The following is a 27,290-nucleotide window of genomic DNA, read 5'->3' as shown; positions in this document are numbered from 1 at the left end:
TACATTATAAAAAAATGACAATAAGTTTAAATAAATTCTGTACTGTTATTCTTGTAAAGTGTAAAGCATCACACGTCAGTTACATTTAACGCTCGGTAGGTTTAGCGTTAACTAGCTATAATTTGATTTCATTGTCAAATGTTTTGTTCATCATTAGACTGCGAATCTTTATGTGAAATAACATTTTTCTTAATTAACTGTAGGAAATTGAAGTTAAATAAAAATATATTTCTTCTTTTAATAAGTAGAATGTAGGAAGAATATTCTTACATTTTTCTATTGTCTTCGATGTTTGCGATTTTACCTAGTCAATTTCAGCATAAATGCATAAAATCCGATAATTATATATTTACGAAATTATAGATTTAAAGAGGAGAAATTTTAACCGAGTGTTACCTGACAAATAATTTCTAATTATTTACATAAATTGCCTTGCTACATATTTGCTATTTTACTCTAAAGAACTCGAGACGGTTAAGGAAAGAATTGATGACTTTGTTGTATCAAAACTATTATTGCACTTTTCAAAGAAGATTCACCAATTACTTTCAAGACATAAAATACATGTATAGTAAAATGATGTAGATTGTTTTCAAGATAAATGTTTTTACTGTTTGCAAATATATAATTTTACGTAGAAGAAGCTACGAATTGATTTATAGACATGCACAGCTTGATAACGGTACAACAAATTGTAACATTTTATGAAATGCATTTTACGAGGCACAGCAAAAATTGTCGCCATTCTGAATTCCATTATGAATTCTTGAATTTCATTACGTAAAAAATACCAAATCGAGGTTCTCATAAATGTGTGACACCAATAGCAAATATTGTGATTTAATAAGCTGTTATACAAGAGTGAATGAAAAATCTACGATTGAATTTACAAACTCGTTGGTGGGTGCTCACGTCGTCCTATACGATTTTGGTGACATGTCTGATCATTACCGATCATTACGAAAACTATGCGAAAAAATGTTATTCTATATATTCGATGTATTTTTAACCCTTAAATGCATAGAGTCCCAAAAATGAATCAATAACTTTTTGCGCGGATACCCGACAACAGTTTTGATATCGATACATTTGGCTGAATGGCAGTGATTCCTTTGTCCATTGACTTATCAAAAATTAACTAAAATAATGACATTTGACTTCAATATTTGTATCTTTCTGACGTTATACCAATTGGCGCGCATTTTTGATAGCGGGTTCATTTACGTACTTTTGGAAGTGGATTATTTAGAAATATTTTGGTGTATTCGTTAAACAAACAATATTTTCTAAAGGTAAGGCTCTTATTTATTAATTTGCTAGTACTTTTGTCTATATTCCGTAACTATCATGTGTATGGAGGGCTTATTTCGTGTTGATGCAAAAATGGGACAACATGCACTAATGGTAATAATTACGACATGTATTTAGTACTATGCTTCCTTTATTGGTTTGTTGGTTTTGTTTTGGTGTGGTATGCATGTGGTTTATAATTTTGTTATAGATATGTCATACTAACTAAAGAATTTTTATGTCTATTTTGCATAGTGTACCAAAAATGAATCATTAATATTTTTCAATAAAAACCCTATAAGATATGACTTATAATTTTTTTAAATATTTTTCCCGATTTCCACTCATTTGAAAAATTATAACCCTATTTTTTAAATAAAATTCATTAATTCATGCATTTAAGGGTTAAGCAGCGAATTAAGCAGCAGGAATTATCTGTCTAGATCGTGACGTTTTATTCAGCCCCGTTTAATTAAAGTTTCGATCGCGTTAACAACGCGTTCTAACAACCACGGTTAAGCCTCTCAGATCCGAGAGATACGTTCACCTATTGTTAGCTGCAGCATCATGGCGCGCGTATTACGGAAACGGCGATCCCCGAGTATACGCGTAATCACAAGGAATCGTTGACGAAGAATAAAACCGTCGTACATTGTTTAGCGGTAGTTCGAAGAAACAATGTGGGTGCCATCGGACACTGGAACGAACGCCTACCTCGGCTCATTGTACACGGCCGTGAAGTCTTGCTTGGAACCGCATAAGTCGCTATTACCGCATCTCGTCCCGTGTCTGCTTTGCATACAAAAAAGTGTGGGCGCATTGTCACGTAAATTAAGATATAAATACAGCGTGTAAGGTAATGACGGGTTTCGGGATCGTCCGAGGATGATCTTGCGTCCCTCTGTCAAGGTCGATTTGCATAAATCCGAGAAAGGCGGCCACGCGCGATCTAGAAACATAGGCGACTAAATAATGCATGCACGCGTCATTGCACGTGTTCATCGAAGTTCAGGCATTGCCGGATGAATCCCGAGGACAATCGTTCGTTTCTATCAATAGCAGGTCGCCGGTGGTGACTGCTAAGAAAAAAAGAAGTGAATGAAAGAAACTAGCGCAAGAATAAAAGAAAGAAGCCAGCGGCTGTCTCAATGATTCGCGCGTGCTTTATGGAGCGTGCGGATAAAACGGGACCGTGGTAGCATTGCAAATATGAGCTTTCCGCGGTCGTAAAGGACGCACAAGTGACGCTTTCCCTATGTAGGAATATCGTCGCGGCGCTCTCGTAATGGCGGTCGTCGTATTCTATCTCCCTCTCATCGCTTTATGCACGGAAATCTTCACGGAGGTGCTGAATTCCGCGTGTGTGCTTTCTGAAAATCATTTTACGATCTTCAACTGGCTACTATGTTGCCGAGGATAGCTTGCCGCGGGATTTCAACGTATTTGCACTTGTCCTTGAACAGGTCAGCTCGGCGGAAGCATTGTTACATTAAGGTGACGACACGCTTGACCTGAGCAGTCAAAGAAATTTTCAATTTTTCGAATATTTTCTACGTCCACGAGATGTGTGCGTGTGCAGATTGCTGTATACTTGTGTACAAAAATACTAGAAATCACGAAAAGTGATTTTTAATAAGCGATGTTCAAATAAAAAATATTCTTCTCTTGATACCGCGCAAATGGACGGAGAAATCAACTTGTTTCAAGCAGATCGGTCGGAGTAATAATGTTGAGGATGATTGCTTCCACAGTGGTCTCTATGAAAATAATTGAATAGAATAGCGCAACAAAGGAAATATATTTGTAACTGGAAAACATGTTCGTATCGAATGCGTATTTCTATGGAACTTCTTGTCACAGCTTTGTGTTCTAAATCCTTTATTAGGGTAGATGAGTCAATTACTGTGCTCTGTTAGCAGCCTTAAGGAGTTTTCGCTAATAAACGTAACATTAGTAATTTAAATGACATTTCTTAAAGACTTAAAGATAAATTTCAAAGTTTCTTTTGTCGATATAAATCTTCCCATGACACAAATATCAAGTCTCCTTTGAAAATTAGGAGAAACAAAAAATAGGTTCTGGAGCCAATTACCGTGTGTCTATGACCTGCAAAAATTAGTTACTGTGCTTCAGTTACTATGTTGTAATCCTGAATACTGAGTCCCAATAACTGGGCACAATAAAAAATGTAATATTCAATATACTTTCATAAATTTTACATTCTATAAAAAAAATGTAATATAATAATAAGATATTTAAAAGTTCATATTAGAAATGACTGCTTTAACAAAATTTTATATTTATATTTCTCCTTTTTCAAAATATGACAAAGATGATTTGTAATTTGAGATTATGTTGGCCTATGTCGTGGTAAGCAGCACAGTAATTAACACATCGAGTGAAAGATAGATTCACTTACTGTGCACAGTAGCTAAACGCATCGAGCGAAAAATAGATTCAGTTACTCTGTGCACAGTAAATAAACTACTGAAATTGAAATTAAAAACAATAATACGTTTTACCAATTCAATTAACATCGTGATTTACTGAATGTTGATTTTCATTCAATCAGCATTTTCTTAAGCTTTTTTTATAAGTTTTACAGAAAATTTCGCGAATTCAGTATAGAGAAATTGAAATAATTTTTCTGGTATTTTAGGAACTCCCGCCTTTTACATGTTTAATTTTAACAAGTGAGTAATTAATTCAACTTAAATAAAAACTATAATATGTCTTATACGATAAATATAAAGTTAATGCTTTAAAGTTATACTTTAAAATAAACAAATGGCACAGTAATTGGCTACCCCACACTAACTGGCTCCACTATCCTATAATACTGATCACTAGACTGTGGATCTTTCAGCAAAATCAAAATTGTCGAAGTAAATTATAAGAAACCATATGTTAGATGAAAATATTGTTCCCTTTTTGTAATAAGAAACCATAAGTTAAATGAAAATGTTGTTCCTTTTTTAACAGTTGTAATAAAGTTGAAAGCAATATGTTAACAATATCTTTAAATTCTTTTAATGCCTTTACGATTTTATATTCGACATATTCATTTTTGTCATAAATGCATAAAATCCGTAGCGCACTGATGTATATGTCAGCTTGTATTGCATTCACTATTATAGACACAATAATTATTTTACAAAGCTGCATTTGTGTCACATCCAAGGCTTCGTTGTAATAGGATTTAAGAGGGATTCACTGAAATTGGCCAGCATTGATCGAGTCTGCGGAACTTTCAACGACGGCATTTAGGGCTACTTGCGTGTTTCCGACCACGATCATATCTGACGCGAATTCACCGCAATTGCGTGTATTCCCATCGAGTGTATCGAATTAATTAATGCCCGCCACGCAGCGGTAATGTTTGGCTGGCTAGCCGGAATAATGAACCGCGATCCGCTAAGCTGTGTCTATTTTCGATTACATGAGAATCTACTCAAAGCGACCCTTTGGTGCAAACCCAAATTCGGAAAAGCGCTCGCGTCACGTTTTATCATCCTTTTACTTTTGTTACAAGCCTTAGTCGCATTCATAAAGTCATCTTTGGTCATCCGTGATCGCTGGTTGATTCAGATTTTTCATTCCAAACCAAAATTTTTGTAGATTACATTCACCTTTCCGCGATCAAAATTAATTTTTTTTAACGTGTCATTTATCTTTTCAGAAATCGAATTCGTTATTCTGCGAATCATATTCACTTGTTTTTAATGACGTTCGTGTTAAACTTCAAAATCAAATGAAATTGTATAAATAATATATTATTGCAGATTGATTAATATTGGGTCGTTCGGAAAGTTGTTTCGTTTCTCAACAAAAATTTCGTTTTATAAGCTCGTTAAAGAAGCACGTGATTCAGCAAACGACGGGGCTTCTACGAGATAAGATTTTGAAAACATCAGAAAAATGTCGGAAGGTTTTATATTATTTGAAACGTTAAAAAATTGTCTTTTATTTTCTCGTGAAAGAACGAAACAACTTTCCGAACGACCCAATAATTATTGCAGTTGAATTTGATTTCTGAAAAGGTAAATCAGACTTGCAAAATGATCCATTTCGAGTGCAAAAAGGTAAATATGATCTAGAAAATGATTAATTTGGAGTGCAGAATAGGCAGAAGCAACCGCATTCAATAAGTTCATAGTTTTCAAATGACAGAAATTTCACATTATTTCAGAAATGTCACATTGTTTTTCGACAAGTCAGAACAATTTTGCGTGTAAATTTTTTTTTCACCGATTATTCCAAACAAAAATTAGATAAAAACATACTTCTTCTTTTAACGATGTTAATACAGTGAAAGTAATGCAACAGTATTTTATAATTTTTGTATTTCCTTCATTCATCTTCGCTGTAGATGCATAAAATACACAATCTAGTTATGAACGGTCTCCTAACCAATCGCTTGCTTCGTCATTGAAGATGCAATTTCGTATGATTAATTTCAAATGCATTATTCCGATCGTGACCATGAAATTTCCAAGAGTTCCAAGAGACATCGATTTTGCAATAAATATTGACAATTACATCGTTGGGTCGTCGCACTCGTGTCGATTGCATTTGTTAAAATGCGTTATATTAAAATCACACGGTTACATGCATAATATAACGTTCGAATAAAATGTTTCATTCATGATCGTTAATACATTCGCACGATTAATTATGCTTGCTCTGTTTCCGATCAGTTGTGAATTGTAATTCAATTGCACACCGAATGTAATACAATTGTTAAGTGTATCGTTCGAATACTGCTCAACTAATGCTCCAGTATCAAAAGGAACACCACTGAAATAACATGTTATCGGCACTCGTAAAATCCGTTTAACAGTTTCCCATGCACCATGCAATTCGATTATGAGGCACTAATAATAGAGATATCACGCAGGGGAAAGCAATACGAAACAATGATAGACATTGTCTGCACGCTATACAATTGCAAGCAAATATACATTAAACATAATAGAATTGATATGTATCGATACGATAATTATTCTTTCGAATGGGTTACAAATTGTCCACAAACATACCCTACGATAGCTTAATATCAAGTACCGGGTATCAATTTGTAACGTAATACCTATTGTACATACGTAAACGTATTGCTGGCTCTCGGATCGGTCACGCCCCCGGTAAACTCCGTAATTATTCTTTGCCGTTTCACCCGTTCAAGAAAGATTTGTTCCCCGCGACTCGGTTAGCTCCGGGAAGCGAATCGCATCGACGAGAAGAGCGGACTAAAGGGTGCAATGCCGGTCGCCATTATGGGGCAGCCCTGCTCCATTTGTCGTACCGTCGCGTCATCATGAAGTCATATTTCACGACTTATGGTAATTACGTTCTGCCACCCAGAAGTTACGCTGGTACATGTGGGCCTGCATGCGAGTCTCTTTGTCAAGGTCTATGTATATTTATACATAAATACGTGCCCGGTGTCATACGTATTCTACAGGATGTCCCATAAAGCCCTGGATTTTATGGACAACCATACAACGTAAGTGCGCCATATCTATTAAAATAACTTATATCTAAATAACCCAAAGTTACACAATGTCCCGGAACGATTATGTAGCTACAGAACCGAGCACACAACCCCTTGCAGTGCCATTATCCTCACGGTTATAATGATTAAATGTTTTTCGATTGTAATAATTTCTTAGGGGAGAAAATAAATTGACATTTATAAATAATATTATATATAAATTTAATTAATAAAACAAATTTATTTATATATAAGTAATATTAAATATTAATGACGAGAAGACAGAATTTTATTCCTTTATTCCGTCAGGCTCGTCAAAGTACGGATCGATTAATCTCAATTTAAGATCGCGTCATCCCGCATGCTTTTAATTGGTCGTAAACAAAGCCTCGGCGATCATATTTTCTTTCTTGTCATTTTTGTTCCGGGCCTTTCTTGCAGAGTATCTCTAAGAACACGATGGGAACCACGTAATCGCGTAGAAAATACCCGCGGCTAGAAATATAGCGAAAAAAGAGACGTGGAAACGTAGCTCACGACTTCATACCCGGGAATAAAGATAGCCCGGAATCGTTGCTGGGAAGCAAAATCTATTTTCTTGAGATTGCTACGTGTCAAATACCCTAAGTGGTTTACCTCGCATTATGGGGCAGCCTGTAGGTGCTCGTCCAGCGCGCACGTGTACGAAATGCATGCACCAACACGTCTGCACGCGTGAAACAGGAGAACACGTGAACCTCGGCGGGCAACCAAGCGGATGCGTATTACGGTTTTCAAGGGACGAATTGTAGCTATTTGTTGGTTCAGCAGGGGTATCAATCTCCAGTATACGGCCCTGACGCCGACACAAATTGTCGCTCGGGATAATACAGTAATGCCACGAAAGTCACTGCATTTCGTGCTTCCATAGTCCCTTGCTCGCCAGCTTTTCCTCTTTCACCCGCCGAAATCGACCTCGAAGTTGATTGGCAATCATAATGTTCATCGATTCAATTCGCTGCATAATCAGCGAGAAAATGACTCAACGAACGAATTGGACGCTGCTGCTGAATTTTTCCTTAATTGTGTTGATTGGTAGATCTTGTTAATAATTTTCTTAATAGAACAAGACAGAAGTTTTCGTTTCGGTATTCATTGTTGAGATAATTCAGTGCTAAGTTAATTTAAATTGACAATCAGGTGTCCATTTTCTGACGTTCTATCGCACGAACTCTTCCAGATCCTCAGCCACTGTTACGTCGATACGCGCTAAAAAAATATCCCCGAATGTATTTATACACTTTGGTTGCTCATCTAAGGTTTAGATTGCAGGAAGAGAAGAAATATGACAATAAGAGGTAGCTAATGGCGGAAGTAAATGGAGGAGCACGCGGCAAAATTCAGAGAAAGTAGAAAAGCAGTGAAGAAGAGAAAGTTCAGGAGATATGGGGGGAAACGTACACCGAGGGTAGCAAGACCCACAGGGGACCTTGGAAGAAGACATCGGCAACAGGAAATATTACAGAGGAAGTTGCGAGAAGTCGCGAAGTAAGAAAACCGGAAAGCTGCAGAAAAAGTATGAAAATCTAACTGAGGTTCTCTGGTCGGGAAACGTGTTTAAAAATTCAGCAGATTTGTGCAACGTCGTGCAAAGATCAGCGTCTACATTGTTCGGAAGATATCAAGAGACTACACTTATACATTTAACAGCCGAAAATGAGGGGTAGCTGAGGTCATTTGAAGTAACTTTTTCCTTTGCGAAAATGCAATCCACGGCTTTGTTTACGAGTTATTAACGAAAAACACTGGCCAATGAGAGGTGACGGTGCGAGAGAGAGGGTCCGCGAGAGAGTCCGCAGCACGAGGCTTTGACAGAAGGTCGGGACGGACTCGAGCCGCGTTCGAAGTATTGAACAAGTCACAAGACGAGAACTTTCCGGATTTTTTTTACTACATAACAGTGATATTTTTAAGAAAAACGCTGTTCTCCTTTACTTTGGAACGTCTGAAGAATATTTACTAATTTTTCGGACCCGAAATAATATGTAGTTTAACCGTGACAGCCGTTTTAATTTTCTGGTGTGCATGACACCTCGTGTGTACCATATGAAATTTTTATGCAAAGTGTACAGTGAAGATTAACGAATGATTTGCAAAGCTGATTTAATAATAAATAACGGACGTAAAGGATTTGTTTATTAGAGAGATATGAAAAATATTATCAGTAAGAAACTCACCCATTTAGTTGAGGATGCATTTGCTGGCTGAAATTCACGATGTCGAAGGGCACTGACCTTGTACAACGTACAGCTGATCTTTCACTGCACTGTCACCAAACACTGATCACTTAATTAATCACTGATAATCCGAAACATTTGTGGATACTACGAAAGATGACTGAGACGCGTTTGCAGATAATCGTTTATACGACACGTTCGCGGATAATCGTTTATTCGACGTGTTCGTTCGGCAGTCGACGTTTCACTGCCAAAAAATCGAGGCCTCGACCGTGGGCCCTTGTCGTTCGTCTTTCGGCCGTCCGAGGAAATAACCCCCGATACCATTTTCTTCGAAGCGCAGGGTACCGCCAAATGAAATAAACAAGATATGCCGAGACGTAAACTGTGTTTGACCCGCTGTCACCCTGCGCTCTTAGAACGTAATTAATGGCCGTGCGAAGAAAGTGGTATCGAGTGTCATTTCCTCGGACGGCCGAACGACGAACAACAAGGACCCACAGTCAGGGCCCGAATTTTTCGGCAGTGAAACGTCGACTTCCGAACGAACGCGTCGAATAAACGATTATCCGCGAACGAGTCTCAGTGATCTTTCTTAAATATCCACAAGTGATTCGGATTATCAGTGATTAAATAACTGATCAGTGTTTGGTGACAGTGCAGTGTAAGTGAACTTCGCAAATAACCATACCAGAGGTTCCGCCGACAGTATCCCTCGAATGTTGCGGTCATTGACCTGGGATCAGCTGTTCGTTGTACGAGGTCAGTACGTACGAGTCAGCAAATGCATCCTCAACTAAATGGGTGAGTTTCTTATCGATAATATTTTTCATATTTTTCTAAAAAACAAATCCTTTACGTACCTTAACGCGATTATTTATTATTAAATCAGCTTTGCGAATCATTCGTTGAATTCTGTTCGTACACGGAATTATTTAAATTAAAATATCATTTACGAACTTTGTTAATCTTCACTGTACACCTTGCATAAAAATTTCATATGGTACACATAAGGTGTCATGCACACCAGAAAATTAAAACGGCTGTCACGGTTAAACTACATATTATTTCGAGTCCGAGAAATTAGTAAATATTCTTCAGACGTTCTAAAGTAAAGGTGAACAGCGTTTTTTTTTAAAATATCACTGTTACGTAGTAAAAAAAAATCCCGAAAGTTCTCACTTCTTGATTTGTTCAATACTTCGAACGCGGCTCGAGTCCATTCCGACCATCTGTCAAAGCCTCGTGCTGCGGACTCTCTCGCGGACTCTCTCTCTCGCACCGTCACCTTTCATTGGCCAGTGTTTTTCGTTAATAACTCGTAAACAAAGCCGTGGATTGCATTTTCGCAAAGGAAAAAGTTACTTCAAATGACCTCAGCTACCCCTCATTTTCGGCTGTGAAAATAATTGTGGGACACCCTGTATATCACTTGTACGGTGATCTGACCAGTGAATGAACACTCATCGTTGTTTAATAACGTTTACTATTATATTTAATTCATACATGCTTGAACACAATTCTACTATTTCTTGACGCTGTAGCTATTTTTTAAAAAAAGTAACGTATGATTTAGTAAAAGATTCGCAAAACGACCAACGAAGGAAAGTATAGTAGAAGAAATATGTACTTTTTATATCTTTTTAGCTCTACAAGGTGGCCCAGTTTCTTTCCGGAAAACTTTACCAGCGTAGTCTACGTGTAAAAATAAGGAAACAAATATTACATGAACATAGATTTTTCAATGGTTTGTCAAGAAGTTACGACAAAAATCCAAAATGGTGATGGACTGCTTTCTCGATCGATACCTTTTGTTACAATTCCGATTCAAAATGTCAAGGTTACTACAAATGCACAACTGGCAGCAAGTAAATATTAGAGTTTACGGAACACATGTGGAACAGACAACGGTAATGTGATCGTATGTTATGTCGATATATATGGAACGACAGTCCATTATTATTTTGTATTTTTATTATAACTTTTTAATAGCTAATTTAAAAGCTGGTAAATTTTTACGGAAAATAACTGTGACACCCTGTATGTTGTGTTCGTATTATATGAATGTCATTTGGATAAAATTACTTGTACTTAGTTGATAAAATTTGTCATTAGTATCACAAATTAAACACTTAAAGAATTAATCAAATTAATAATTTCTCACGTTCTTTTAACGTAAAACTACCCCTCAACGTGAAAAGGTTGTGATTAGTCTGCGAATTTTTATGGAAAATAAAAAAAGTGCCTTCGTTAATTGCAAAATCCAGAAATCATTTCTTTTCTTAGTAATTTTAATTAGTTGACAGTAATCCATCAACATTTCCGAGTTGTTCAAATGTTTTTACTACTTCCCACGCGATCTATTAGTTATTGTCATACATGCATAAAATCCGCAGTCTAGTTACGATAAATGTTGTTTTCATTGGACAGATCACCCCAGAATGGAATCGATATAAAATAGAGGAGTACGACACTTCTACGATTCTTTTAAATTCGAAATACACGGTTGCGTTCGAGTTTGGCTAAAAATAGCTTGGGAAACGATGCAGGCTGCGAATGAAGTTTTACGGGGAAACACGGTACGAAAATAATGCCTTTTTACGTTGTTTGACGTATTTCATAGTTTGCAGTCGCATGTCTTGAAGCGCGTTTTAGAGACACTTAGGTTGCTCGAAAGATATGCAAAGCGACAACGGGGGACGAGAGAAATGGCGTAACTGCAAGAGAAACGGATTCACGTTCCACCACACAGCTCATTAGTAGTCCACTTTACCACTGTGTTGTGCACACCGGATGCGTTCTTTGTTAAACGTGATAGCCTATTATACAACATAGAAATATTTACGCCGACTGACAACGTGCTGAACACATGGCTGTTTCGTGTTCTTGCAACTTTTAATGGCTCGTTTCGAGATTTACATGTAGACGATGAGCCACCTAGCTTGACAACGTTAGGTGAAATACATGCTACGTGAAAAACCGTTTCGAACAATAGCCGCGAGGTATCTGCAATTTTGTACCGATAAACGAGAGATATATTTACAATAGAGATAATATTTACAATACTTTTGTAAAGAGTATTTACAATACCCTTTTTGTTCATTGTTTTCCTAACATAACAGGTGAGCTAAAAGGAGACCTGGGCATTATTCGAATATTTTCTTATTTAGATAATTATTCGGATGAATATAAAATTTAATAATTCTAATCGCGAATGATTTTATTACGAATAAGTTAAAATTATCTTTGCGAATAATTTATTTGCGAACACATTTTTTTATACGAAAGAACGTATAAAAAAATAAATTAAATTTATTCGCGAATAAATTATATTTGTGAATAAATTTTATTTATTTAAAGAAACTACTGTTTTATTGAATAATTTCAAAAGGTATTGAATATTTGTTCTTCCTTCGACTATTATTTTCTATACTGCTGGTATAAATTATGGCCTACATTTCTTCCTAAAGTACCATAACTTTTTATTCGAATAAATGTGTGGTTATTCGTCATTCGCGAATACTGAATAAATATTTTATTCCCATTCGAATAAACTTTTTTTTCGAATAAATGTAGTTATTCGTCATTCGCGAATAATGTTAAGTATGTCTTCCGTGAAGTTCTCTTTCAGTTTTCGCAACAATCTTCATAAACACATTTTTGATTCTCTGCTTTACATCATATATTTCAATTTTACGAGGAACTGTTAAAGAAATCGTAATTGAGATTGCGAAGAATTTGATTTCAGCACTTACACTCGGTGCTTCCAATGGTAAATTTAGTATTTCCAATTTACGAAGCACAAACGAAATTTAACGCTGAAAAGTTACAAAATCCTAAAATATATGTCGTGTTGCATGTTGACTTTAGCTAATAAAGTTTTATATCGTACTAATTTGATTGCAGTAAAATTGCCGGAACGATAAAAAATGGATGCAATGAAGGACATTTGTATTCATTGCAAATTCGTTCATTCCAACGAAAGCTGCGAAATTTGTGTACATTTCACCATAAGATTCGTTCCTAATTAAATAATTAGAAATAGTTCTATGTATTAGTTCAAAGATTAATATTATCCGACATATACTCGCGAACGGATAATTGTGGGATTAATTTCAAGCAACAGGAGTTTTAAAACGCGATCAACACGACAACTGTATTTAGAAAAGCAAATCGTCTTTGTAAACGCAGTTCTCGTTAGATGTTAGGCATTATCGGCATAAACTGCTCATTATGCCCGGCAAAAGCTGTAAATGAGCAAGGCACTAATTCTTTACGATGTTAGGTAACAGTAAAAGTTACAACATAATAATCGTTTATGGCGCGTGCTATGAAAATGCTGTGAAAGCTGGGAGATAAACTGCAACTGCATTGTTGGGGATAACTGTCCTAGCAAGCGAAACATCAAATACAATTTATTTCACTGATATGTCGGTAACTGCTACGTTTATTCAACGAAGCTTGACAAAAATGACTGCGGATTTTATTAACGCCCTAACATATGTGTTATTCCAGAACTGTAAATCGATTTATAAACTTGTTTTCACTATATTGTCAAAAGGATATCGACATCATTCAATTCCCTCGTGGTAGAAGTTCTTCCGCGTGCATAGTAAATGAAACAGTTTTGAATTCGACTAACTTTATACAGATGAAAACTAATCTTTGTTAATTTGGTGTTCCTGTTACTTAGACATGTCCGTTAAGGGGGCATTCCACACACACACATTCTCGAATTTTCAAAAAATCCACTCTTTTAAATTTCATTTTCTGAAAGTATATCCTTTCGACAATATTTCTATCAAAGGATATTGTTCGATTCGAGAAATTGATGAAGTTATACGTTGTTGTTTGAATGATCTCGACAGATTAGCTGTAAGTATAATTTTTATCTAAATGATGCAAAAAATCTTAAAACGCGTTTTTTTTCCCGAAACTATGTATTTTTAATTGGTTGCCATGATATTTTAAGATCTGTTTGACCGAGTTCATACACATTTGGCATTTGCCTTCGATACATGCGTTGCTATTGCGACCGAACCACAATCAAGTCGAATTCATTATATTTATTATATTTTTAAGCTTGCTAAAGTTAAAAAAAATACAACAAAAATCTATATTTCAATTTTAAGTCGAAATCATTATTTTTCTATTTTTTAGCCTACTAAAGTTAAAAAAAAACAACAACAAAAATCGATATTTCATTTTTAAAATGGTGCTATTTTTTAAAATTATCAATTTGTTTCCTCCCTTATGGTCTCTGCCATAGCCAAAAGCATTCTTATTAAGAATCTTTTTTGCTTTTTTTATACACAATTGCTCGCGAAGCTCTACCACCAATTTTTTTCTATATTTCTCGCTGTAAAAATTTATAAATATTGTTAAAAGAGTAACAAATATATGTGAGAAACGCCGTAGCAAATAGTTGCATAGTTTCTTCATAAAAAATACCAAAAAAAAACTAAAAAAAAAATGTGTTTTATACTAGAATATCCCCTAAAGGGATTAAAAAGCCGAAGGTGAACAAGTAAAATAGCAAGAATCGTTTGGCATACAAATGTGCAAAAGGAAAAGAATGAAAATGGCGCGATGAAATTGAAACGCGGTAGCGAAAGGTCACTGAACAGGATGGGATCAATATTATTGAATAAACTTGTTGATAGATGGAATATTTTCGGTGTTTTAAAATTCGCTACCGATCTCTCCAAACAATCCGATAGTTTAATAATCCAAAATCAATGAATCGGATGGCTCATTCCGCAGATATTGGGAACTTCTATGGAAACGTAACGCGAAAATGTAATACTGGATTTACAGCGTAGAATCCCGTCGATTTCCAATTCCGGTAGATAAAAAAGAATATCCTAAAGCTTCTCCTTTTTTTCAGGAACGGGAATATCGACTGCCAGTCCCATTTAGTTCGAGTCGTTCACCCGGCCGCCCGTCGCGTCGTCTCTTTCCGGCCTGGATGTTTGTCGAAGTCCAAACATCTGCCGCAATTGTACTTTCAAGGAAACTTTGAATGATTCTGTCCCGATTCTCGGATACATATGCATCCCGCCACTATTTCATGCCGCCGCCGCCGCCGCCGTGAATTTAACGTTGCTTGATGCATCGCCATTGTTCCCGCTTTTCTATGTTTCGCTTCAAGAAAGACGGTTCGATTTTCGAGGATAAAGTTTTCGCCTTGTCGCTGATAGTAAGAAGGATGCTTTTATTTTACGGAAAGAAAATACGTTAGGTTATACCAGAGCCAAGTGGACATCTGATGTAAAATTACAATCGAGTACATATACCATTGTTATTATTTAATTAATATTAATATTATTTAATTATTTTTTATTTTTCGAGCAATTCTAGATAGTCAAGTTATATATGAAGTTTAAGTTAAGGGTTTGTTGTATCGGAAAAACTTTCAAAACCAAAAGGTATGAAATAAAGAATTATCTCACCGTATACATTTACGAACCAAAGTTGCGAAAATTAAAATTTTCGAAATCGTTAACATTTGAGTAAAATTTGATATTCTAACAAATATACATCGCATTAAATTGAAAATGCATATCATAACGATAATGATTGTCGTAATAAAATTTATCGTAAAATATTTATCGTGTAATAATTTATAATGTTATTAGATTTATTATTATAATATTTATGATAATAATTAAATTAATATTTTTGTTCACACAACAGAAATCTTTGTCCTCTTTATCCTGAGAAGAGTTGCTAAAACCAAGAATATGCGTTTGTGTAACACGTTTAGTAACTTTTGTCCGTAAGTGTATCGGTATTTCAACCATACGTGAAACTGAAAAAATATAGATATAAATATATAAATAAAATTCTGATAATGATTTATTTGTAACCAATATAAAATTCTGGTTATCCACGTAACGGTTATAATTATAATAACGAATTAACATTCTGGTCATCAACAACTCTTATCTGTAACAGAAAAAGGACAATTGTCATCTATAATGTTTATTTGTAACCAAAAACCATTTCTGTTATTTATAATGGTTATTGGTAACCAAACAAATTATGGTCGTTATGATGATCAATTGGTAATCAAAATCATTTTAAGCAGAAATTTAATGGTTATGCACTTCAATTGTTTCTCGTTTCGGTGATAAAACTTACGGCCTCTGATTATGACCGTACAACATTTTCTATTATAACCGTAATAGATTTTGCGTAATCGTGATCCACAAAGACAAATGATTACTTTCGATCCTATTTAAGAATTATTGCGCTATCCAACCGGCGTACGTACTCGAAATAATTGTAAGAAAGGGTATAATAAAATATGGAGCACTTCGCAGCGAGCACGGCGAGCGGAGAAAAGGTCCACCGATCCGCGACAGTGCTGGAACAAGAAGTTAGTTTATTGTTCACGGTCATCGCTCATCTATCTCCCCTGCCGGGTCCATCCCGGGAGAACTTGTAAGTTGTATGACGACAATGTAGTGACGTTGCTCGCCATTGTGTGCGCGGTTTCATCCCGAGATGCATTCGATCTACGCTTTAGGGCTTCCAACGAGCGCGTCATCGCCGTTATCGGAATGCATCTATTTTTACGGAAACGTTACGGGGTAGACGATCATCGGGCTGATATCGAATGACGTGCAAAATAACGCAACGTCATTTGCCGGCCAGACAAAGGGACATACCGGGGTGGACATCGGTGAACTTGCGTAGATCGTCTCGAAGGTCGTGCACAGCTATTTATACGGTCACCGATCGGATTTCGCCAGCGAATCTGATATTTCGCAGATCGAGCCGTGCACAGCCCCGCTTAACTCCTAAGATATTTTCAGCCAGTTCTTCGTTTTTACACGTTGCCCGGTTCTCTCGTGAACTGCAGTAGCCGACTACGTTTCCTTGGCCTTTGATCTCGCAGATCCTAATGCAATAATTAAATTTCCACTATCCGTTATTGCTAAGAAAGCACAGTGATCGCGGTAGAACAAGGCGGCGTTTAATTGAAAGTTGTGCCAAGGACTTCGGTTTCTTTGACAGCGGGAACGGGATGGGGAAAGCCCAATTTGCTCGCAATTGAACCTCGAACTGCACTGAACCAACGCCTCCTTTAAACACTTCGAACTTCTAGACCCGAGTTCTTCTTTCATGTTACTTTTTTAATCTTACTGAGAAATACTTTGAGGTAAATTGTCCACGGTTCGATCGATACGACAATGCGACGACTAGAGTTGGAATTTCTGTTATTACAATCGCAAATCTTGGAACGCAATGGAATGATTGTATCGATAAATACTAATGGCCAGCTTGCGGATTTTTATGAATAAATATGTCATGGGCAGTTTTTGACACTGAGCCTGCCGAGATCTAAAAGGGACTGACGTGTGCTGCTTTATAAGATTGGTAAAATCGAATTTATTCAGCCCTTTCGACATTTTTCCAATGAGAAAGTCTTCATAATTTCAATTATTTTAGAATAAGTAATGTACAACAAAACATGTTTGCTGGCACGATTTAGTGTTAAAATACAAGAAAACGAATAAATTAACAAGGTCTAATAGCATTTTTATTTTCTTTTTACAGGTATTGCTCTTTAAACTAATTCTTTTCTAGATCATATTCTCATTTTTTTGCACCCACATTAATCCTTTTGTAAATCACCTGTATGCAAAAAAAATTATTCCTTTTGCAGGTTTTATTTACCTATTAGCAAATTAAAAATTTACCCTTTTGCAAATTAAATTAATAATAATTAATAAAGTTTATATGAAAAAGAATTTAATAAAAAATGGTCAGTTTTGATTTGTGATATTATTTGCAAAAACATGAATTTCATTTGCAAGAAGATGAATAAAACCAGTAAAAGGATTAATTTGGACTGCAAAACTTGTGTAAGAAGTAATATAGAAAGTACCTGTGCAAGTAGTTGACCAAGGAAATTTTTCTCTCATTCGAATTTTTATAAAATGACGTACGAAAATGTCTTAAAAATCTCATCCACCAATTTGCCGCTTCTCAGGATATTTAAAAATATTTGGAACATCACGCGCCATTTATCTTTTAAGCAAAGCTAGAATATTCTATATACTTCAAAGAGTTCTAAATGTAATTTCATCTGTTTGTTTTTTCACTTATTTAAACATGATTTTACTCATTCGAATCTTCATTCTTTGAATGATCACCAGATTTTCAGATCTAATTAACGAGGACAGCACTAGTGAGATTTTTACTTTATTCTTCCCCTGAAATAATTTCTGAGATAGCGCAATGATTTTGTCTTTTACTTTGACGGTTATGAAATCGTTTATGGAAATGAAAATTCGTAGTCCAGTGTCGACGAATAGATAGATGCTGCGAGTAGGGAAAATTTTCGTGTTTCCATTGAAAAATCGTAAAACTGCTTCGATCCCATTCTTTGGATAATTTTACGATGTTCTAAGTTTACGACAGGATAGTATACGACGAAAAATTTAGCCACGGACACATAAAATTTCTCGAATACCATCAAAATTTCTGGTTATTCGCACATGTATTAAGCAGAGGTAAAACATACCTTACAGGACGAGGGAACTCTGAGCATAGCGTAGTTGAATCGTGATTACAATCATACCTGGAACATAAAAAAAGTATATTATGAGGATTAAAAATCAATTTCATTTACTTATTCCGAAGCGTTGCTAATTAATCGTTTACAGTCTAATATGGATAATGTTCCGTTAATATTAAACAATTACGTAGGACGCAATTTCATTGGAATTCACGGCATAAAGTGCTGAATGAATTATCAATGAATAGTAAAACGTTTCTGGTTTCGTTGAAATTTCTTAAAACGTGAACGTATAATTAAGCGACGCGAATCCCGTGGCGAATTTAATTATCCCGTGATATTCTTTTCGTAATCCCATTATCAAATAATCCTCTTTCCCTAATAAAGCGCATCGTTTCGCTTCTCATTCGATTACTACATAAGAGGCTTAATTTAAAACAAAAAGCGCCGTATAATAATGTTCACTGCGCTCATGTAAAAACTACCGGCACCTATTTACGTTGAATTGAAAATTTAATAAGCAGGCGAATATTGTAAACAAAAAATCTCCACGACTGAGGAAATAATTAAACTTTTAATCATTTCATAATTCAGATTCCTGTAATTGAGGTGCGGCGGAATTTCATTTACTGTGCCAATATTTCGACGAAATTAGAAATAATATATAAAAACGTGGAAATCGTACAAAACCTCGTCTTTCAATTTTGTGACCCACGGATACATACAGATTCAAAATTTGGTGATCCTGTTAAGGAACGATTTTCAAAGAATGTGCAAATTATGAAAATATAAAATAAAAATATATTATATATATACATATATAATATAAATAAAAATATATTATATATATATACATATATATATAAAAATTATATATATATATATATATAATATATTTTTATTTTATATTTTTATAATTTGAACTATATATATTATTAATTATATTATTATTATTATATATATGCATGTAATATGTTTTCACCAAAATTGTTGACGGTACAGATATGATTTTCGAATGATCGTTCCATAAAAGATAGAACGGCGAGCTTAGGAATTTGATAGTATCGGAAACGTTGGTCCTCAGTGTGTACGATAATGAATTGATCCCAAAAATTCCGAGACGTGAAACGGGTGGCTGAGTTTCGAGCGATAAGCGGCGCTAATTAGCACACGCGTATCGGGATTGAATTTCGAAACTTAATTTAATTTCAACCCTGCCCGAGACTAAGTTCCTCTCGACAAGAAATCCGTTGCCAGGATTTCTGATCGTCTCCTCTCTTTTGTGCAACTCCGTTCTAATCATTGAAAGCGTTCACGCACCGCGCAAAACGTTAATTACACCGCGGCACGGTATCACACACGGTTCATCGGAATCGGTTGATTCCGATAGGAGAGCTATGCACAAACGAGCGCAAGCTAATGTTTCAATTAAACGGGTTACATTATCTGCGCGGAGCGAAGAGAAATATTGTTCGACTGTGCAATTTTTGTTCACCTTACGTCGATGATCAACATTCCCGACGATCTTCGATATAAACTTCGTGTTCTACGAAACTTTCAATTACATTACAACCGTGGTTACACTCTCCTGTTTTGGCGATACCAGTCCGACTGATTGGTGTTTTTAACACGTTGACTGCCGCGTCACCCGTATTCGGGTGACAGCAAAAGTTCTCATCAGGCCACGTCACCCGTAATTCGGGTGACGCTGATTTGACTACTTACAAAGGATTTCCGAAAATATTTCGACAAATATTCTACAGGAGGTAATGAAACTATTGAATTCTTATAAAAGTGGTTTATTAAAAAAATTATTCGCAGTGTATAACATTAAAACATTCTCTGCAAAGTTGAGGTTGATCAGGACAGCTTGGACAAAAAGTTGTTTGTTTTTTCAGATATGCTCGTGCCTCTGATCGGTCCATTTCGTATCTTTTATTTGAACTGTAGCTTCCTCAGTATCATCAACATTTCTTTCTTCTTCCATGACCAATTCTCGTAAAATCTCGTCAATAGTATCTTCATAACATTCATTATCACTAAGATTATATTTATCGGTATCCAAATCAGAATCTGACGATGTAATTTTATTTATGCTTTTCCTTCCGGGCAATCCGATCTCTTTTCATTATTGAAAAAAAATAAGGGCAGAGATTTTAAGTTATACCATTCGGTACTCGGCAAAGATTCCAACTGTTCATGCAGGAACAGAAACAGATATGAATTAACAGCGCACGCTTCCTATAGCGGCACGGGTGGCCTGTAGGAGATTTTGTTGTAAATACGCGTGGCAGTCAACGTGTTAAACAGTCGAGATTTGCCGGGTCGTACACTCTTTGTTTTCGCTTATCGAGCCTCCCCACTATTCGGCCTTTATCGGCGGTTAACTGAGGATTTTGGAAAGGTTGGAATTGCCGACTTTATTCGATTCCTTTTTTGTCCTATACTTCGCATGATTCTCAAATGACATTTAGTCCTTATTTATCGCTTCACGAATCTCACGGCTCTTCCAGTAGCCTGGCGGCCCCGGATTGACTTCTCAGTCTCTCCGTGCACGCTTGTAACCTTCATATCCTGGGAGGTTAACTCCCTGATTACGAGGTTTCTTTAGCAGGCTAAGGTCAACGCATAGCGCCTACCTTTACACGCTTGGCTTGATCATGCGAAACGACACTGTTGCATCGTAGCATATTTCGGCCAAACGAGATTCGTACGTTTGGCGTTTCACAGATAATTGTATATACATTTTTACATACCGGTTTCATGTTTTTAATTTAATTCTTAACATTCGAACGGCGGACTCAGGGTCCATTCGGTCTCAGATTGGAAAAATTGAAATCTGAATGTCAAGTTTCGGACAACTAATTTCAATTTTCACAATTGTCAGCCTACAGAAAAACTAACGTATCTAGAAGGAATATACTAATGTACGTAAAAAATATGTTGAAAATGATTGATAAATAAAAAGATAAATGATCGCCACGATAGACTCCAAATAAAAAGTGCGAAAAAATGTGTTGATCTAATGTCAAGTGAACTATCCATTGTATTTTTATTCTGTGCCAGTCTAAAAAATAACAAAAAGTGTAAAATCAAAATTTCGCTATCAAATAAAGTAGAGGTATGTTGGTGGGGTCACTCGTGACCTCAGCATACAAGTTAAGCATTAAAGTGTTTAAAATCATAAAGACTCTTTCATAGAAAATGAATGAACCAATTTCTCAATCCGTGCTTTTAATGTTTGGTAGATTTAGTGTTAATATAATATAATATAATTATTAAAAGCGCGCTCGTGTTCAGACAGCTGATTTTAGTTTAACAATTTAAATTCGCTATTAAAAGATATATTACAATTAAAAGTTTTATTTAAATTTCTATAAGAATCTGTTATGATCTAAATTCCTATAAAAATCTATTTTATAGTCTAAATTCTTACACAAAAATCTATTACAATTCAAATTTATAATAAAATGTCATTATAATCAAATTTTGCATAAATGATTTACCATAATATTCTACTATAATAATCTACTATAATACTCTATTATAATAACCTATTATAATTACAGTTTAAATATCTATTAAAACGGACTAAAATTTAAACATCTGTTAAAAATCTATAATAACTGTATATTGAAAATATGAATCAATGTAAAATTGTACGTTTAATAAAAAATGAAAATGGTTTTACAGTTCGGTCAGAACAGCGTGAGAACATCGCGAAAAACATTAAACGAAATTCTTCTTGAAGAAAACGTTGTGCTGTTCGCAAAAAATATTGTTAAACGATCCGTGAATTTGATTCAGATTCGTGCAAAGATATTAACAGACCCAACGAAAACCGAGGTAGTCAACGAGCTGTCGTTGTAACTAATGTAACTTGATGTGACGTGTAACTGTAGAGGGTTCGCTGTCACGGCGTTCGAGAAAATGCTTCCTTGTGGACGGAGATACGATATCACAGAAAATCATTTTCGAGATCGTACCCGAGATAAATCATGAGCCAACTATTGCTTGACCACGCCTTTCTTAGACGTGCCGGCGTTCATTCTGGTAGGTGTTCGAGGAACAGCGGTTCAGAAGGTCGCTCGGTGATGGATGCATCCAAGCACCTGTACCGAGAGGGAAAAAAACTGATTCTAGATTTCCACTCGAGGGAAGCTGTACGAGACAACGTAAAAATATCCTGTTTGACGACTTTGTTACTCAGCTGCAATTACAAGCTGCATCGTCCTCGATCTCACTTCACATTTCTTGCTTAAATATCACCAACCCCCGCGGATTTTTAAGTAAAATATAAAAATTGTCTGCGGCATTTACTTATTTCCGAACATAACTTTAACGACGTCGAAGTGGTGCAACAGTGTCTTCAAGATCTTTAAACATTTTTATTCTATTTAGTCTGCTTGTTCTTATCATAAATGCGTAAGATTCGTAATATAGTTATTAATCGGCTATTTATTATACTCTGCTTCAACGTCTGCAAGTTCTACTTTGGATAATTTTAATTTATAGCGTACCCAACGAGTCCATTCAATGGTTGAGAGCGTGAGCTTTAATCGAAACATTCTGAAATTAATTCATTTACTGTTCAGTGAAATTATTTATAGTAATAGTAAGCATTATTGTTTATAGTAATTATTTATAGTAATACATAGCAATTCACAGTAATCTGTCGAATGCAGGGCTACTCTATTAAATAGGTACATTTGGATATACATACAAAAGTATTAGGTATCAGTAACAAAAAAAATCCTACTATATAATTTACATAGAACTAAAGAGATCAGGCTAATGAAAAAAGGATTTAATAGGACAATTTAGTGTTTCGAAATCAATAGACAAAACATTGAAACAAACGAACCCGTATACGCGCAATGCAGATAATTTATTATCGAACATCCATACGACGAGAGTTTGTTGAACAAGATGAACATTTTTGATAACGAAAAATGTGTTCGTATAATGTTCTAATAAATATAAAAAAATCTTATCCACAAACAAATGTTAAATATGTTTTAGAAAGGCGGCGAATTAATTTCTACGTTAAATATGACCGTGTGAAAGGGGTCTTAGGCGTCACGAAATAAAGCGTGTCATTCTCGGCTGATGTCCGCTGTCAGGAAGAGGTGGCCGATCAACACGCGACCCAGTCACGACGATAATATATCGTGCTGTCAAAAATGATTCCGGAGGGGCAGGAAAGAGGTCCGATCGGATCGGGGGAACACTTGCTCGGTCTACTCCCAGCGATGCCCTCTAAGACCGGTGATTAAGTCAGGCAACCGTTACCTCGGGTAGAGCACCGTGGATAGTTACGTGCCAGATGGCCGCATATATTCGAGGTGTGTCTAGCTAATATGACTGATTGCAATCTCTGCGAGAGCAAGTTAAGGCTGGCCACCTCTGGCCAGCCGGCTGTTAGCTCCGCGCAGACCAGGGCTCCACCCGGCGCGGCGGAGACTCCGCCGGGATGTTGCTTCGGCTGCTAACTCTTGCCGTTGCTTGTTGCCAACCTCCAATGCCCTAACAGACACGCTTTAATAAATGGGGTCCGGTCGAGGTTACAACCTTCATCAGCGAAGATACACCTGATAGCATCGGCAATCTCGTCACGCCGGTCTGCACCATTATTGAAGCGTCTACTGTGCGCCACGATGCGCGGAGACACGACCTGGTTACCGGCGCGGTGCAGCGCGGCGCGGCGCGGCAGCGACGGGACCATTTTCAGTAGACCCAGATAATGGAAAGGTGGTGGCCTCTGTTTGTTTATCGTTTGGGTTTGTGGACAGTGGAAGATTCTTGCTGGCGCAGGGTACACTTACCCATCTGCCCCGACATGCTCTCCGACGTAGAAATTGTTATCGAATGGCGTTGCTAGAACTTACGCGATCAGCGCAGGGTACGGTGATCTGGCCAATGTACGAATACCTCCCCGGTGAATGAACATTTCCCGTATCGTGCGAAAAGGAACGTTCGGCCCACTCTTTTCGCATTAACGCTGGTATCATCGAGCTCTAAACGCGAGAAATGTACAGTAAAGTCTCTCTAATTGACACGTTCAGATTTTGTACAAAAATTGGACAATTTGGGAAGAGGAGATACGATTATTCGAGCCTTGCAGTTAGTTTTTATAGTTACTGATTGTCAACAATTATAAAAACAAGCTGCAAGGCTCGAATAATCGTATCTCCTCTTCCCAAAGTGTCCATTTTTGTGCACAATTTGGGCGTCAATTAGGGAGACATTACTGTATATTGTTTTGTGACAATGGGAATATTGGAGTTATTAGACTGGCGCACGTGAAATGTTGGATTTTTATTACGTGTAAATGTTTGTCTCTTTTGTCACAATGAATAGTTACAGAATTCTGTATCTTTGTTGTTTATTTTGAGTTTCATGACAGTATCAATTCTGCGGACATTCGTGTAATTTTTGTATAAGTCGAGTTCATGCATTCGAAAAACCAGAATTTATTTAAAAATGGCATTTATATCTTGAAAACTCTGACAACACCGTTGGGAAAAGTGTATCGAAGTAAATAGGTTATATTTTAATTAACACTAACCGTAGAGCGATTCAATGCTGTCATTTGTATAAGACAACACAGACAAATCACTTTTAATGCTCGGTACAGTTAGTGTTAAATAAACATCTTCGAAAGAAAGATATAAAGTTTTTATTATCCATCTAAACATCCGACATTTTATGCTAGAATTGCGATTGGAGACGCACAGACTTGTAGTAATATGTAATTAAACAATATGAAACAATATATATGAAACAAAATTATAACCTACAATAATATTGTTCGGCGAGATTAAATAACGATTTGTGGATGAACATGTAGCATAAGTTTTTATTCGCTGCAGACAGGTCACCCTATATGTCCGTAATGTCTGGGATTCTTTTATAGAAACTTGTTTCTCAAACTATCGTCAGAGACTAATACAGTATACAGTGGCCCACAAATGTGTTCGTACACCTCTTAAAACGCAATAACATTTTTCAAACTGGACTAAATGACATGAGTTTCTTTTTAGATGACAGTGGGAATAATCTACTAGATAATGACTAAAATGCTTATTTATTGCTATTATATAGAATGACAAAAAAAGATACTTTCAACTTTAATTTTTTTAATCTGAGCCTACAACGAAAAATTTTAAATTTTACCTTTCGTAGAACTCGACAACTTATATACGTGCTGAAAATTTGCATGCAAAAACTACGAAGTATTATACTATTCAAGCATGATTAAATTACGGATCTTTATGCAAATTCTCATTCTCATGAATCCTTTTATAAAAATCTGATGAATTACATCACCTAGAAAATTCCTTTGGTGAACATGGAATAATAATTCAACCAGTTTTCGTTAATATGCACGTTTAATCGCATTTAAAAAACTTGCATATACCATAAATGCATAAAAATCCGCAATCCATTCGTGATTTTTAGATTGGTTTGAAGCTGAAAATACTAGTAAAAGGTCGACGTATCTCCTTCGAATTGACATTATTTTATCAGAAATCATTTTGGGGAAGATAAAATAGGATTTGATTTCGTTTGCGCCACTGCTGCGAGCGTTTTAATTATATCTTCGTCGTACGATCCTTCTTCAATTTTTCACACGGAATTACTGAATCGAATTACATTCTGAAAGATTGCAGTTCATATTATATGAAAGATTGAAATCATATTATGTGAATGATTCAAATTTTTCTGTAATTGTTTTCCACGATATCTGCCGTTGACAGTAGCATCTGCGAAAATAAAGCTTCGCACAAAGAAATTGTTTGAGTATTTGCGACAGGTTCGCGGAATCATAAATTAATTCGCGTCGTATTCCTTTGACTGTGAGTTATAGCAGGTGGGATTTGAAATAAATATTAATTGCTTTTGGCAGCACCGTTTGAAGCTGCGGGGATTTAGTGCGGTGATTCCGCTCGGAAGAGCGGAGGAGAATCATCATATAGGAGCTGCTCGTTCAGATTTATTGTGACCAGTGCGTTTTTGTCAAGCGCGAAATGAACCGATGAGAAATCTTTACCTGTCGGTGTAACTTCGTCATTGTACTGCAACGTGTTTTATATAATATTTAAAAGGAGTGTTGCTATTTTTTCTTTGTGTGAAAAGCATCGATCTTTTGGCAGAATCTTCAGTCCGTGAATGTTTAAAACACTAGAAACCATACAAATGAATATGGTCTAATAGCATTTTTATTTTCTTTTTACGATGAGAAATCTTACAGTTGATGAAGGAAACTATCCTTTAATTTTTATTTCTGTAAAACGACGTACAAGAATACGAATTTGTATAAAGATACGCAGTCTGAATGCAACTCCAGAAAATCTTGAGTTATAAATACGAACTTCAAAGACGATTTTTCGAAACTACATTGTTGAGCAAAGAAAGTCTTGCACCGATTTATTTACGCTTAATATTTTCTGGAATGTATAAATTATTTTAGCATAGTAAGTAAACAATTTTTGACTTCATTTAAACCGAAAGAGAAACATCGTGAACAAATAACACGGGATATTCTATTTTATTGTAAAAATGTATGCAACTTAACGGAAGTGTTATAAAATACCTATACACGGTTTCAAATTAGTTACAGCCTACTATTACTTAGGAAAACAAAAAGGTCGGCGCTTTTCACCAATTTATTCCTTAACTTGATTTGATTGTGCGTCGGGTCAGAAGTGAGCTAGTATGATACAATTGATAATTAATATTAATCATTAATATTTATATTGAT

At 35.9% G+C, this 27,290-nt stretch overlaps 2 protein-coding genes across 5 annotated transcripts in view; both read right to left on the bottom strand.

The window, feature by feature from the left end:
- Positions 1–27,290, bottom strand: part of twin (CCR4-NOT transcription complex subunit 6-like twin) — a 178,996-nt gene that overhangs the window by 81,651 nt on the left and 70,055 nt on the right. Inside the window, exon 1 of one of the 2 annotated variants that reach the window (XM_033468666.2) lies at positions 18,533–18,551. The exons of the other annotated variant lie outside the window; for it this stretch is intronic. The gene's annotated coding sequence lies outside the window, so the exon portion shown is untranslated. Of the gene's footprint in view, positions 1–18,532; positions 18,552–27,290 lie in introns of those variants that run through there. 2 annotated transcript variants of the gene reach the window in all.
- LOC117219489 (CCR4-NOT transcription complex subunit 6-like) overlaps positions 18,533–27,290 on the bottom strand; it is an 816,126-nt gene continuing 807,368 nt past the window's right edge. Inside the window, exon 6 of one of the 3 annotated variants that reach the window (XM_033468668.2) lies at positions 18,533–18,589. The gene's annotated coding sequence lies outside the window, so the exon portion shown is untranslated. The remainder of the gene's footprint in view (positions 18,590–27,290) is intronic. The other 2 variants (XM_076519382.1, XM_076519383.1) reach the window with 2 other exon arrangements.

Source organism: Megalopta genalis, chromosome 2 (assembly GCF_051020955.1).
Source record: "Megalopta genalis isolate 19385.01 chromosome 2, iyMegGena1_principal, whole genome shotgun sequence".
Taxonomy (NCBI): domain Eukaryota; kingdom Metazoa; phylum Arthropoda; class Insecta; order Hymenoptera; family Halictidae; genus Megalopta; species Megalopta genalis.
This window is presented reverse-complemented; position numbering and strand designations above follow the sequence as displayed.